At 33.5% G+C, this 16,501-nt stretch overlaps 1 long non-coding RNA gene across 1 annotated transcript; it reads left to right on the forward strand.

The window, feature by feature from the left end:
• The first annotated feature begins 12,228 nt into the window (after positions 1-12,228).
• LOC130052574 (uncharacterized) lies at positions 12,229-15,918 on the forward strand. The gene is made up of 5 exons (XR_008800919.1): positions 12,229-12,291; positions 14,105-14,203; positions 14,504-14,593; positions 14,841-14,915; positions 15,856-15,918. It is a non-coding gene; the product is annotated as an uncharacterized LOC130052574 (long non-coding RNA).
• The last annotated feature ends 583 nt before the right edge of the window (positions 15,919-16,501 follow it).

A 16,501-nucleotide genomic window follows, 5' to 3' on the forward strand; every position in this document is an offset into this window, starting at 1 on the left:
CGAACACGACCCGCGGTTTTGGGTTATTTCGGGTACCCGTTTCAGCCCTAATAGCAAGCGAAGTTCGCATTGCAAGAAGCTCACTCCAATAATTACACACTTGAGTCGCATAATTTGCTCTTCATGATGAGGATTACTCATAGTGTTCTGGAAAAATGTCGCCTTCACTACAGTATACTTTAGATCTATACTTCATTAACAGCTCCATGGGTAAAATAAATAGTTTGGAAAGTACCACAACATACATTTTTAAATTCCAGACATGTTTTCTCATATCTTCATACATTTTGTATTGCTTGGTTTGAAAAAAAAATTGCAGTTAATATGACCGTCACATCACAATTTGCGCTGTTAATTACATCGACTGTGCTATATTTCCCATGTTAAATGAGCAGACGGATTTTGAAAATGTCTAAAGTCGTGTTGCAAGACATAAAGGGTCTTCGCTTGTCTCAACAGTCACATCATAAAACAAATTAGTCCATTGGAAGGTATGAAGATGAGAGAAAAAGAAGAAAAGTTATTAGCATATTGCCACGTTATGATTTTGAGGGTGACCTTACTTTTCAATCTCATGACTGACATCAATGAGCCTCGTGATATCAACAAAGTGCACTAAATCTACATATATTTAAATTCATAACTTGATGCAAGTTTGGTATCTGAAATATATAGAATCTATGTGATTTAATGAAATTAACATAAATGATTGTTGGATGTTTCACCAGCAGATATCAATGACTAAAGCTAGAAGTTTGGCTTTAGTCATATTGCCATTTAATCTATTCTCCATAAGTAGAAAACATACACAATTCAAATAACATCTTAATTTCTTCCTTATACACTGTATAAGGAAAACAGTTATATAATACATTAAACAAGATGAAAAGCTGCACGACCAAATAATTTTACATTTGACGGCAGTTGATAAATCATACTACCTCCATCTGCTTGATTATTTATCAGCCTTTGATGCTCTTCCATTATGACTGAAATGAAGTATTGCTCTTAACTTAAATAAGTGTGTTTCTACATTTTCACCCCGACCCCTCTTTCGTTTGAAAACAATTCAATGTTTACAGGAAGCTTTTAAATCTAAATGATAATATCCCCCCTCGTACAAACATTTGTATGACTTCAATGAAGAATAAAGAGCAGAGCTAGGTAGGAAAAGGCAATCCCGAAATGATAACATTGAAACGTCATCGGCCTGGGGAAATATTGACTAGCATTAAATTTCTTGTGCATCACTTCCTCATTTATATGATGATTACGCAAATGTTTATAAAAATCGGTATTACCATGGTTACAAGAGTTGCACTTCTCCGTCATAGAAAAAAACAACAACACTTTTTAGACCGAATTTTCCATATCTTGCCCTCCATTGAACAGTTTGGGGGATTTCGAAACGCACAAAGCTTTAGAACAAGATAATTCGAAGAAGTGGCGTGCGTTCAATTCATACTACAATCAAGATAGCTTTGTCACACACGGACACAGACACAGTGGTGGATTTAGATGGGGAACGGGGTACCCCCTACCCCCACCCCACCCCACCCCCCCACCCCACACACACACACACACACACACAAATTTACAGACAAAACATTATTAGTATCATAAGGTTAAAACATTTTAACCTTGCAGAGAATATATTGAAATCAGAAATAATGTGAGCAAAACTCCAGATTGGCACCTAAAATGGACGAGTATTCTGACGAATGCTCGACTTTCACAAACAAACCCCCCCTCCTTTTTTTGAAATACTGAATCAGCTACATTCTCTCACCGTTACGCAAGCCCCCCCCCCCCTCCCCACCCACCCCCACCCCCTTGATATCTAGTATAATGTCCTGATGAGATATTTCTACAAAAATTATACATTTTTACGATGATTTATGCAACCAAATTAATTATATTTTTGAGTTCGTATTCATCTTTAAAAGATATTCAACTATCATTTTAATATTTGTTGGTTCTTTTTCATTATTTTAGGTTTAAACTAAACCAACGGTGTAATGTCCTGATATCGGAATGACCTGATGACACGATAGAGCGCTATAACTTAGAGAGTAATGTCCTGATATGTTATTTTATTGTCACAAAGCTTCTTTTGATGATGCTTGTTTTCATATTGAATTCTTTCACAAACATGCATCTATCAAAATGATATAAAATAAATTAATAATGGTTATTTGTTATTCTAAACTTATACTAACTATTGATAAGGAAATAAACTTTGAAATGAAATAGTTATTGTTTCTTATAAATTGTTTTGTCATTCTTTACATATAAAAGAAAAATGTACAAAAAGATTATTTTATACCCATTTTATTGCATTCAGCAAAAGCGAATATTGTAATGTCCTGATAATTAGTGTATAATGAAGTATTTTATCAATCTGATTTGTAATGTTACGTACGTGTATACATTTTTGTAGTGATTACATGTACATGTATTTTGTTTGAATGGCTTATTGGTTATATTTGATATGTTGTAAAACATAATTATCAAATGTTGTTTAAACGAGTGCTATAAAGAGTTTTCTTCTTTTTCAGATTGGATATCAATTTTTATTACAGATATTACATCTGCAATACATCAAGGTGGTCATCTATCTGACATAGAAAAACTATTCAGAGAGGTTGCAGAGGGGGGGGGGGGTTTATTATCGACCTATATATTTTTAATATGCATGCAGACATATTAGTTATTCAAATTAGAATGACTACGAATTTCAAAGGCATTACTGTGAATAATGTAGAAAAAAGGTTCTCACAATTGGCTGATGATACATCACTTATTCTTGATGGCAGTGAAGAATCTTCATAGGAAAAAAAATTAAGAAATATCTGGACTTCATACTAATTATGAAAAACCTCATGTACCAGTAATATAATTAGGTTCAAAAAAGTAAAGTAAGAGAACTTTGCTGCCCAGGCTTAGGTGGGATACTACTTTGTTAGAAATACATTTTGATGTGGAATTGGAAAAGATACCGCAATTAAATTGTGAAACAAAATTCTATAATCAAACAATGTGAGAAAAGGTTGGGAAAATTACAGTTATCAAGACAATGTCATTGTCAATCCTAAACCCATCTGAATACTACCTTAAGGAATTAGAAAAGATATTTTTCTTGTTTATATGGAATAATTCAACACATAGAGTAAAAATGAGGTCATTGTTAAAAATATGAAGATGGGGGAATGGTAAACATAATGGCATTCATAGCGTCTATGAAATTATTCTTGATAAGATATTTCACGTTTTCAAATAGAGGGATGGAACATTTTATTCCAAAATTGGACTTAACAAATCAATAAACTGCGGAATTGATCATATTACAATATTCTTAAAAATATTGAAAAATAAATTTTCTAAAGTATTATATACAGGTGTATAAATTATTCAGGACCTCACCAACATATTGGTGGACAGTGCACGGACCTATGGCATGGAGGTCAGCACAGAAAAGTCCAAAGTGATGGTCAACAGCACAAGCGACATCAATGTAAACATCACTATGAACGGAGAGACCTTAGAGGAAGTGACAAGCTTCAAATACCTGGGGACAACGCTATACAAGGATGGCACCTGCACTGGAGAGATCCGAATCAGGATAGCTACAGCAACATCAGCGATGGCGAGGCTCAATAGAATATGGAAGAGCAGCACCAGCTTCCACACAAAGCACAGGCTATACGGGAAAAGAGTACCAATTCATTTCCCACAGACCTCAATGTTAACCTTTGGCCCTCTCACTACTTAACTATATCGATTTTAAACAAATGACCGCAAACATTTTAAAGTTCATTCCAAATGTTGATAAAAAATGACAAAAAATATATAGGGTCCCATGCCTTTTATAGGCCATATTTGTACTTTTTTACAACACATAGCAATCTGCAGTAAATTACACACTTCATTTTAAGCACACCCCTACCATGGTAATTTCCTCAGGCGTTTCTCGATTTTGTGCGATAATTTTTCATCCTGACAATTAATTTGAACCTCTATAATATTTCTTTCAATTCCAAATAATTTCACTCTTGATATTAGCCAATCACGCAACACCTAGACATTTATACCTCCGCTCAATCTTGGGTAAACTCCGTCCGGGTTACGCATACGGGGGTTTGGTACTCTCATTCCATACAGGTCTCTCGTAATCTCCATCGTCCTGTACGGATGTGAGACATGGCTGAGACAGAAAGGAAAGTCCAGGCTTATGAAAACAAGTGCCTACGGAAACTGCTCGGCATCCACTACTGGAACACAAAACCAATGAGTTTGTCAGAGACAGGATCACCAGCCTGGTGGGCCCCCAAGAAACCCTCCTACAGATGGTCAAGAGACTCAAGATGGCCTGGTTTGGTCATGTCGTACGTCACGAGAGCTTCGTAAAGACCGCACTACAGGGCACCGTGGAGGGTGGATGCTGCCGCGGCCGACAAAGGAAAAGTTGGACAGATAATGTGAAGGAGTGGACAACACTTTCCATGCCAGCACTCATCACAACGGTCCAAGACAGAACCGAGTGGAGAAGGGTTTCTGCTGCTTCATCCCTCTTGCCTCCCCAACGACGTCACCCGTCGCGGGATTGATTATGATGATGATGATGATGATGATGATGAATCACGACTGTAAAGGTGCGCTAACTAAGTCTACCGAAATAGTTAAGTTCAGCAATTACAGGAATGGCTTCAAATGATATTCCAAAATAAATTTGTTTGTACATCGCGGTATCATAGCCTTGAAGGCGTAAATACAGTCCACAATCAATTATTTCGCTTGGGTTGCTGGGCTATCGGGGTGGGTTTCTTTTTTCACGACTATCAAGTGCTCAAAATTATAATTATTTAAAGCCATTGAATGCAGATTCTAAATGGTTCTAATTTGGAAATTCATGTATAAAAAATAGCTTTTGTTTTATCATTGTACTATATATATATATGAATAAAGAAATAATAACAATACAAATATAATATATTACACATAACGTTTTCTGTACATCAAAAAATGTCTGTAAATATAAGCTGAACGTATAAACTGGGCGGTTTGTCTAGGGAAATTCGTTAGTAGAAAAAAATACAACCTGAATTTGACGTAGATAGTGTGGTTTTACAACCAATACCAGGGGCGGATCCAGGAATTGCGGTTACAGGAGGCGCCACTTTATGAGGCAGGGGGTCTGGGGCCGCCTTGAGGCCCCCGTGGGTCCAGGGCGAAGCCCTCGTGGGGGCCCAGGGGGCGAAGCCCCTGGAAGCTCCTGGATTTACAGATTGTATAGGGCTTGAAATATGTCTCCTATTTAGTCATTTGTAATATTTTCTATCATTTTTAATAGGATAAAATTAACAAAATGACGCAAATGTTAAGGGTTGTTGGAATTTTTTTTAAGTTCTCCCAATAAAGTAATTCAAGAAATCAAAAGATTTTGTGATTTATTTCTCCGGGAGTGGAAGAAATTATTGCTTCTTTTATCGTTTAGTACATTTTTCTAAACAAGATATCACAATATACATTAAATTTGAAAATTGTAGGGGGAGGGGGCGCTGCGCCTCCCCCATTAAATCCGCCACTGAATACTAGTTAAAAATTCTGTTCTGATATTTAATGACAAGGTAGTAAAACATGACTCTCATCTTCTACACAATCTAAAGAACACAGAGTACATATTCTATCTTCTAATGCTTCTCCCTTGTATTGCCCCGTTTTTATTATCGAAGTATAGGCCTATATATACTACATCTTTTTAAAATTGTGCAAGTAGGGATCTTCCGATATTTTGGAAATTCCGAAAACAAATGTTTCCTTTCACCCAATGCTTTATAACTATATACATTGTACAGCCATTATATTTTAAAATATTGATAAAGAACAAATCATTCAATCCATAATACTCATATCAGTTTTCATCAGGTCATTCCGATATCGGGACATTTCACCTTTGATGTAGTATAAGTTTAAAATAACAAATAACCATATTATTAATTAATGATTTTTTCAATATGAAAACAAACATCATCAAAAGAAGCTTTGTGACAATAAAATAACACATTATCAGGACATTACTCTATAACGCTCTACCGTGTGATCAGGTCATTCCGATATCAGAACATTACACCCTTGGTTTGTTTAAACCTAAGATGATGAAAAATAACCCAAAAAAATATTAAACATAATAGTTGAATATCTTAAGATATATACCAACTCAAAAATATAATTAATTTGGGTGCATAAATCATCGTAAAAATGTATAATTTTTGTAGAATTTTTGTCTCATCGGGACATTACACTAAATATCAGGAAATTGCACCTCTTGGGTTTCAAAAGGGTGAATTATTATGCATTAAAATGCATATATTGTTTAGGGAATTATTGTTTTATGATAGAAAAACGTATATCTAATTAGATCAAATCTTTTTTAAAATATACTTTATTGAAGATAGAATTATTACCAGGTCAATCAGGACATTACACTTATTAGGGCTTAACACCGACCCTTATTTAGTCCCGACATATTTTCCTTTCAAAGTATTTACTTTCATTTTGAATGTAGTCCATTTTCTGTGAACAACATACAATACTGAATAGTCACTATCATTCAGGGCGGGTGGTTCACACGACACACATAAAACGACTTATGGGGGGAAATGGAAAGGAAGAAGGGATTGATAAATAAGGAGGAAAATGTCAAATCGATGAATGAAAATCATTGATGCCTTTACTAAACTGGGTGACAAATGAATACCACATGAGGATGATCAAAATGAGTATTAATCAGTTATACTGAGATAGATAGATATATATATATATATATATATATATATATATATATAGAGAGAGAGAGAGAGAGAGAGAGAGAGAGAGAGAGAGAGAGAGAGAGAGAGAGACGCTTACATGTTGGAATTGTAGTATCCTGGAGTCTGAATTTGTCCATGATGCTGTTGCTGTTTTGTTTATCTATATTGAAGTACATCTACGTTGTTATCAGTTTGATTTTTAAATAAATATCAAGTATGTGTCATTTACAAGATACGGGTATATGTATATGGAGCACCAAATTAACATGAACTCAAATAATTGAAGATATCTTCAATTATTTGAAGATATCATCAATTCAATTATTGCTCTCTTTAATTGAATTGATGCGAGCATTAAATCAATTATTGCTCTCATCAATTGACTTAATGTGCGCATTAAATCAATTATTGCTCTTTTCAATTGAATTGTAGCGCGCATCAATTCAACTGTTGATATCATTAATTCATTTGAATATATAATTAATTTAATTAAAACGCGCATCAATTCAGCTGCAGAATTAATGCTATCATCAATTCAATTAATACGCGTAATAATTCAGATTTGAAGATACCATTAATTATTTGAAGAGATATTTAATTAAATTGTTGCGTGCATCAAATGAATTGATGATATCTTCAAATAATTGAAGGTATCTTCAATTATTTGAGTTTATGTTAATTTGGCGCTCCATATATGCAAGCGGCAATGAAATACATCAGAAGTTTCTTCCCTTGTAGTGTTAATTTATTTTTCTGTTATACTTGAAAAGAGTACAATATGAGTACACAATTTTGACTTGATGTAATTCGTGCAGCACATGTGCACCAATATCAGTATTTCCCATATTTCTGGATACTGAACAACATTTTTACTTATTCTAGTAATAAACCGATGCTTCAGATATTAGATAATGATCTTATTTTCTGTATATCTGATATCTATTTTTGTTGTCTATGCCATCAAATGTCAATAAAATGGATCTGTGCAAATGGTAAGTGTAAGGATGCAAAAGGTATTTACATGCACAGTGAGTAGTGTAAACGATTTTCCGTGTCCATTACGTTTAAAACGATGTCATCTTATTGCCGTTACTGTAATGCTTTCGTAGAAAAACAAAGTACATCTTGTATGCTATCAACCGTTTTCTAGCTAATCTAGTACATGATTGTATAAAAAGAAATATCATGTTTTTTACCCAAAGGTTTTTCAGATTCACAGAGTTCGATTTCACATGAAACTATCAAACTCGTTTTCTTTAGATTAAAGATTAGATATTAGACATAATCGAACCCGTCTGATCGCAGAACCTTAATATCGATTTGTAATTACCTATTTAAAATGTACTACATGTGTAACACTACTTCATGACTGTCAATAGGAAATACTTTGTCCATTATTTTCTTCCCACCTCATTCCATGGAGCAAGGCTTGAACGCTTAATGAATATATTTTCATTATCACACCATTGTATTTTCTGCTTTCTTCGTGTTCTCTGATTCTGCGACACGTGGTTATTTTACTCTACACGTGTAGATTTCCACGCACCAAACAGGAACATTTTTTAAAAACAAATGATGAAGAATTTAGTAGTGTGTTTAATGAAATGGAAAACATACTTCTCTCTCAATCTCAGTTAAAATTATTTATCATTTAATAAATTATTTACAGGTCTGGTGCAAGGAAATATATAAAAATATTTTAATCTATAATCTCTTATCTAACTACAGAATGCACGTCTTTATTTCTGATGATGTGATGGAAAAATAGAAAACCTAGATATTCGTTATATTAGCGAGTGATTTTGTTTACAAATTGAGATGGAAAACTTTTTATCATTTATCGAATTTGGATATCTTAAGAAACGATAGTCGTTAGACATTACTGTTTTACACACTTATAAAATGTGACGGAAGCTATAGATTGTCAGATCAAATTCATATGTTGTGTGTAATATCATGCATTGATGGTGGACTGCTAGTCCCCGAGGTTCTCTACAGCCCAGTAGCAAAGTACTTCGTTACTAACTTGAAAATACGGATGTATTGATGTATTGCTGTGGTAAAATTTAGAAATTCATTTTTAAAATTAAGGATTATCTCCGTCATGCAAGGCTCTTATCCTTAGACGAATTTGACTCCAGTCTTTGGCACTGTCTTTTTCTCTTTAGTTCTTACAAGTTTATTGCTATGTTGGATTTCCAATATTTCGGCTTGAGCATCACTGAAGAGACATTATTTGTCGAAATGCGCATCTGGTGCATCAAAATTGGTATCGAATAAGTTTTACATTGATATCAAATATTTTGTCATTGGGGGTATTCACTGAGTAGGGATCTGTAGCCATGTTACTAAAATACTGTAGCAATTTTGTTCACATACAAGAATAAGATTATGTATATTTCACCATTTCCATTTAAAAACTCTGACTGGTTATTGAAAATGGACTTTCAAAAATTGGAACAGTTTGTAAGGTAACAAGATACATAGGTTCATATGGTTCAGAGGGACACATTTACTGCTGGTTAAGGTCACAAATCTGACATGTTTCCAGATTTTGGTAGAAAATGATAATTTTAGAATAACCTATTAATAAAAGAGAACACTTTAATTTCATCAAAATTACATTGAACTATATTTTCAATATTGCAAAAATCTGTCTTTGGATTCTCATCGTTAAAGTATGTAGTGATTCAAGTTTTTTTGGCACTCGCACAACTTTATGACTTGACATCAGATGATCAGAAGCATATATCAATCAATTTTTGTCGCTATAGGTCCTTGTTGTCATGGTACCAGATAACAACATTTTAATTTGTTTTTTACTCTGAATACTGTTGTATTTAAACACATACACTCTAAGAATGTAATTTTTGTAATATAATTGCTTATTGGCTTTAAGTTTTATGAAATTACTGAATGAATGAAAAACGTTATATCTTTAATAAAAAGAGAAATATAATGTAAATAAAAAGGAAACAAAACAAAGTTATTGAATACAAAAAAATGAAAATGGGTTAGAAATACATATGTGTGTGTCAGTAGAGCAGAGGAAGGAAAGGAAACAGAGAAGGAAGGAGACATGGTTCGTGGTTCTTTAATTTACGGCGATTTCGAAATCTAATGACATTACAAAAACGTTTATCTTCAATTTTCGCTGAAAAGTACCAGACCTTGTGTATCTGATTATATAATTTCTCCACATTTACTTCAACCCCCATAAATCTCAGTTTGTTAAAACACAGGAACCTGTAATTTTGTCTGTAATAGTAATGGTAGGGGTCTATACTATACCCCCCTTAATAAAAAGGGGATGGTATAGTATAGATCCCTACTATTATTATTACAGACAAAATCACAGGTTCTTGGGATTAAAACAATGATGAAAAAGACTTTTAAATCATTTGAATACCATGATAACGTCGAAAGACAAGGTCAGAATACAAAAATATTGTTATGCCGCACTGTGGATCACTTCAGCATAATATAGATATTGTTGAAACTGTACAATCTCATGTGAATCCGGGTTTTCTAGAATATAGGTCCTCAGTACCCATTGCTTGTCGTAAAAGGCAACTAAATGTGGCGATCATACCGATGAGACCGCAAAAATCGAGGCCTCGTGTCACATCAGGTGTGACACGATAAAGATCCTTCCTGCTCAAAAGCCGTAAGTGCCGAGCATGGCCTAAATTTTTCATCAACCAATCAATCAATCAACCAATCAATCATTCAACCAACCAACCAATAGACCAACCAATCAATCAACCAATCAATCAATCAACCAATCAATCAACCAATCAATCAACCAATCAATCAACCAATCAATCAACCAATCAATCAACCAACCAACCAACTAACTAAACAACCAACCAACCAACCAACCAACCAAACAACCAACCAACCAATCAATCAACCAATCAATCAATCAACCAATCAACCAATCAATCAATCAATCAACCAATCAACCAATCAACCAATCAATCAATCAACCAATCAATCATTCAACCAACCAACCAATCGACCAACCATCAAACTGTAGGATTTTATAAACCACTCTTCAATGAACTTGTATGGTGTTTACATAGGGCTCACAGCGGGTGTGACCGGTCAACAGGGGATGCTTACTCCTCCTAGGCACCTGATCCCACCTCTGGTGTGTCCAGGGGTCCGTGTTTGCCCAACTACTTATTTTGTATTGTTTATAGGAGTTATGAGATTGATCACTGTTCGTTATCTTCACCTTGCATTCCAAATACTGAATACTTTGCTGTTCCATGTAGAATCCATGACTCATGAGTTCACGTCAGTACAGTTGATTTCTTATTCATTAATTTCGTTTTTTTTTTCATTCAATAACTTCGTTTTTAATTTCTTAACCTCGTTTTTTATTGAAGAATTTCGCTTTTAATTGAAAAATTTCTTGTTTATTCAAGAAATTCGTTCTTTTGAATTCAGTTTTTTGTTCTTATTCAGTAATTTTTTTTTTAAGTTTTGTATTTTATTTAGTAATTTCGTGTTAGAGATATTTGATATAATCATTTAATGATTTCTTATTTTATTAAATACTTTTGTTTTTGTATAATAATTCTTATCTAGTAATGTTTTATAGGATAACAAGGACAAATTATAAACTTAAGAAATATATTTAATTTTTGAACGCCACCATACTTTTCAGAAAGCGTGTTATTCTTTTGTTTATATCTACTTTCATTTCTGTCAGATTTTCATAACCGTTAAAATATTCCTACTACATTCTATATTTATCCAAATTCATATATACACATTGCTCACGTTCATTACTATCTTTTCAATGGTTAAAAACATGTATAATATTTTGATTTTGGAGCTTAATTTCTATTCCAAGATGGCACTTTCTATAGTCTTATCCATTAGTACTAAAAGGGATGTAAATGATTATAAGTAACACCGGAATGGCGAGATTATTAACTAGGGGATAGCTTTAACATATGTCTGAGAGTGTGACACGCTGGAAATCATAAACTGAATCATCGAATTGCATCAAACATATAATACAGCGTGTAAAAAAAAGAAGATTGACAGCGAAACATAGAGCATGAATATAAGTGAGTTGTAAAAAGATAAGTATAAAAGCTTAATGACGACGTCAAAACCTCAATAATCAAAATATACATCAACAAAGTAATCTGGTATCTTTAACAACATATTGGAAAGAGCATATAATCTTCTCAGAACGCATATTTTGAAAACAAAATTTCTTTCTTTCTTTTTTTGGTAAAAAAAACCTATTAAAAAGTGTCATAAATTACAAATATCTATAATTGAAATCTCTAACAGCTGCTCTTGGTGATAAATATCTAGAGTTTTTTTGGTCTGAAATATTGGTATTTATACAAACAATTCTATGCCAGCTCTGCAGTTGAAGTAAATTCTGGCAATCTGAAGATGTGGGTCTATAGAGCGCTTATCCTTGCAGTCCTGCTACAAACTTGTTTGTCACGCCGTAAGTACTATTTTGTAGTACATGTAAATTTCATATTAACTTATCAGTTATATTTCATGCTACTTAAGTGGCGTCTAATCATAATATATTCACTGCAAAACTGTCATGTACATTGGTAGGCGAGGGTTAAGGACACAGAATATGAAAAAAAAGAAGAATGAATTCTTAGAAAATTTGTAAAACTATTTGTAAATGTTTTGATGTCACTAAAACTTCAAACTTACCAGAATGATTCCCATGAAACTACATTTAATTTTGTATTATTCACAAATATTTACTTGAAAATTCAATGTAGAACCATTAACCAAAAATTGAAATTATTCCAAAATGTCTTTTCATTGGTGCATTTCATTAACTGATCTACAATGTATATTGTTGTTTAATCAAATAACAGAAATCCCACGTAAATCCTCCAAAATGCTACATCATTTTATGCGTATAAAATCTAGGAAATTCTATGATCTTAAAGGGGCATGGAGACGATTTTGGCACAAAAATATTTTGCCTAACTCCTAATTTTGTATTCCTTGTAGGATTTATAGGATTGGTTACTGTTCGTTATCTTCCCTTTTTCATTTGATTAATAAGATAGTATTTGATTCTTGTAAAACACAACAACAAACATAAGTTTCAAAAACTGACACAAAAATGTATTTGAGGAATCTAAACTTTTCATTTTTAAAACAAGGCATGGACCCTGTTTATGTTTACATGTCATGTGACTTAACCACCAGTTAACGACTTAGATGAAAAAACTTTAAATGCAAGGTGAAGATAACGAACAGTGATCAATCTCATAACTCCTACAAGCAATACAAAATAGATAGTTGGGCAAACACGGACCCCTGGACACACCAGAGGTGGGATCAGGTGCCTAGGAGGAGTAAGTATCCCCTGTTGACCGGTCACACCCGCCGTGAGCCCCATATCCTGATCAGGTAAACGGAGTTATCCGCAGTCAAAATCAGTGTGCCAAGAACGGCTTAACAATCGGTATGAAACACGTCAGACAGCATTTGACCCAATGCGAGGTTATATATCGATGAAAATTTCTGTTCTTTCTGATTTGTGTTTTCATGCTTTTGGCGTACTTTTTAGAAATATTGGATGTTCTCACCCCCGCACTTGGTTTCCTGACAAGCGTGTTGACAAACAAAATGTTGGGAGCCAGATTTTATGTAAATACAAAGTATATACTGTGCAAAAAATCAATCCACATATTTATAAAATATTTTTATTTCAACATGTATAATTAATATCTAAAACACTTGCCAATTTCAATCGATCAAAAATAATGTCCATACCCCTTTAAGTTTTTGTTGTTAACGATCCACGTATCTGTTATATCTGTTAATGAATGAATTTCTCTTTGTGTTGAGTAATTACTTTTACAATACGTATATCTCTCTATATTGACCCCCCCCCCCCCCCCCCAAAAAAAAACCCACAAAAAACCAAACAAACCAAACAACGAACTGTGATTACAATATCAGGAGTTTATATCAGGAGTTTATATAAGAGAGAAAAAAAACCCAGAAACCTCACACAAAAACCTCTAAGCATAACAAAAACCCCTAACGGGACAACAATCAAACATACCCCTTTCCAGAAAACAATTAGGAGAACACAGAAATATGATTTTCTCATTTACAGAACTTCTTCATATTCTTCAAGTTTTAAACGTGTATCATTTATAATGTTACATGTAGAGCGTCATTAAAATAGCGTGTACATTAAAAGAAATTGTTGCATAATCATATTAAATGCATATAAGAGGTTCAAAGTTAATCATTTTAATGGTTTGTTTTCACAGGTCCAAGACACAGGATCTGTCAAAAGACCATTTATATTAATTGTGGTAATAAAGATTCAAAAGACAGCAATGAAAATGGTGGGGTTTTAGAAGCACCATGTAAGACTGAAATTATATTCTCTTCTACACGATTTGATGATGAATGCTATAGATAATAATTGGACATGATATGCTTATCTTGATAAAAATGTTAACTTTTCTAGTGTTATAATTTACCTAACCATCTACAAGGGTGTACCCATGCACTCCTCTATATTTGTAACATTAACAACCATTAAGTATAGTTACACCGCGTGTACATTTCGTTTCTGGATCGACACATTACTGAGCTTCATGGATATTGATGAAAATGTGATATTGTTTCGCATTTGCTTGAAAGCTAGATATTTCTTTTCAAAGTGGATAGTACCCCTCCTCCGAGAGATGTAGCCAATACGACTTCTGAGGACGACGTTGTTAATGACACGACTGAAAGTCCGGAAAAATCAGGTACAATGTAACATCATAATTAAGATCTCTCAAAGATAATCGCATGATAGACGTACGTGTTTGGGATTATTCCTTTTATGGTATACTAAACATTTCTATATGACCTGGATTCACTAGAGGTATTTATAAACTAACTATTAGTTTTGTGGACATATCACAGGATTTCATAGGACTTGTTAAGATGTCATTTGTTAGAAATTATATCACAATTACTTGCTAAAACCATTTCATTGATTTGTTACCAAAGTGACAGAGGCAGGAGAAGCAACGACTAAAATGCATAATTGGATCGGATAAGAAACTTTCTGCTTGACATAATTGGGTGAGAAACTTTGATTCTCTGCTGAATATCTAAATACAAAGCTTAAGTTAGTATATATCTATCATTATTAAGGCCACTACTGTTTGTGATATTAGCAATACGTTTTCCACAACCTGTGTTTTAACGGAGAGCTTTCTGCAAAATAACTTTTTCGGAGAAGACGTCGAAAAAAACCAACCCAAACAGTCTGTTGTTTTAAGGTGCAATGACCCTATGAGCAGAGATATAACTCTTAAATGAGATACAAATCATATAGTATGTATTTCAATCAAATTTTGGTATTGAAAAGAACATTCATATCATAAAGAGTAATTAAGAATAATTCCGATATAGCGCCATGTTATATGTATCGCTACAGACATGTATTATAATACATGACTGACAATACTAATAAGTGATAATGACAATGATGACAGTAACAAGAATAATTACAAAAATTGTGTGCTGGGGTTTCTCGAGTTGCAGTATCTAAGCCATGTATCTATTTATCTAAAGTGAAATGAGAGTCCGATTTTTGAAGTAATGACAATGGAAATAAAAGTGATAATAATAATGATGAAAATATTGATGATGATGATAATAACGTGGAACTTATGATGATTATAACGATAACAATGATAGTAATGATAACGATGGTGACAATAATGATGGTAATTAAAACGTGAACCTTAATGATAATAATAGCAATAATGATAATAATACCAATAATTATAATAATAGCAATAATGATAATAATAGCAATAATGATAATAATAGCAATAATGCAAGGTGAAGATAACGAACAGTGATCAATCTTATAACTCCTACAAGCAATACAAAATAGATAGTTGGGCAAACACGGACCCCTGGACACACCAGAGGTGGGATCAGGTGCCTAGGAGGAGTCATAAAGATGATGACGATGATTATGCTAAAATGAAAATGATGTTTTTCCTTTTAGGATATGTTGCAGTTTTGGATTACATTTCATTGGTCCTGGTTCCAACTTCTGTACTGATCCATGAATTTCTTATTAAATGAAATCATTCAAAACATCTTGTGTTTATTGTATATATATGTTAAAACCTCACTATTAATCCGAGTAAACAATGCAACTCTGTTTCCATATGAAAGGTGAAGACAGCGAACTGTCTCATTACCCTTCTGAGGAATACAAAATAGAGAGTTGGGGAAACACGGACCTCTGGATATACCAGAGGTGGGATCGGGTGTCTAGGATGAGTAAGCACCACCTGTTGACCAGTCACACCCAATGTGATCCCTATATCTTGATTAGGTAAATGGAATAATCTGTTGTCAAAACCATTGTGTCAAGAACATGTAAATCAAAGCAGAAAACATAATAAGGTGAGAAAACTTGTCGAATAAAAAATATGAGTCCTTAAAATATATACTGAAACAAATTGGTTTGAAAACATACCCAAATCCTGACTGGAAATGCAAGATACTAACTATTCAACGTTTTAAGGGCCACGATTTGAAAAACAAAACAAAATACAAATGCACTAATATAGAATGTGGATCTTAACTGGAAACAAAAGTGGTGCATTAAATATACAAAGATGAAACCTTATTTTTCTTATTGA

This window comes from Ostrea edulis, chromosome 3, assembly GCF_947568905.1.
Source record: "Ostrea edulis chromosome 3, xbOstEdul1.1, whole genome shotgun sequence".
NCBI classification, from domain to species: domain Eukaryota; kingdom Metazoa; phylum Mollusca; class Bivalvia; order Ostreida; family Ostreidae; genus Ostrea; species Ostrea edulis.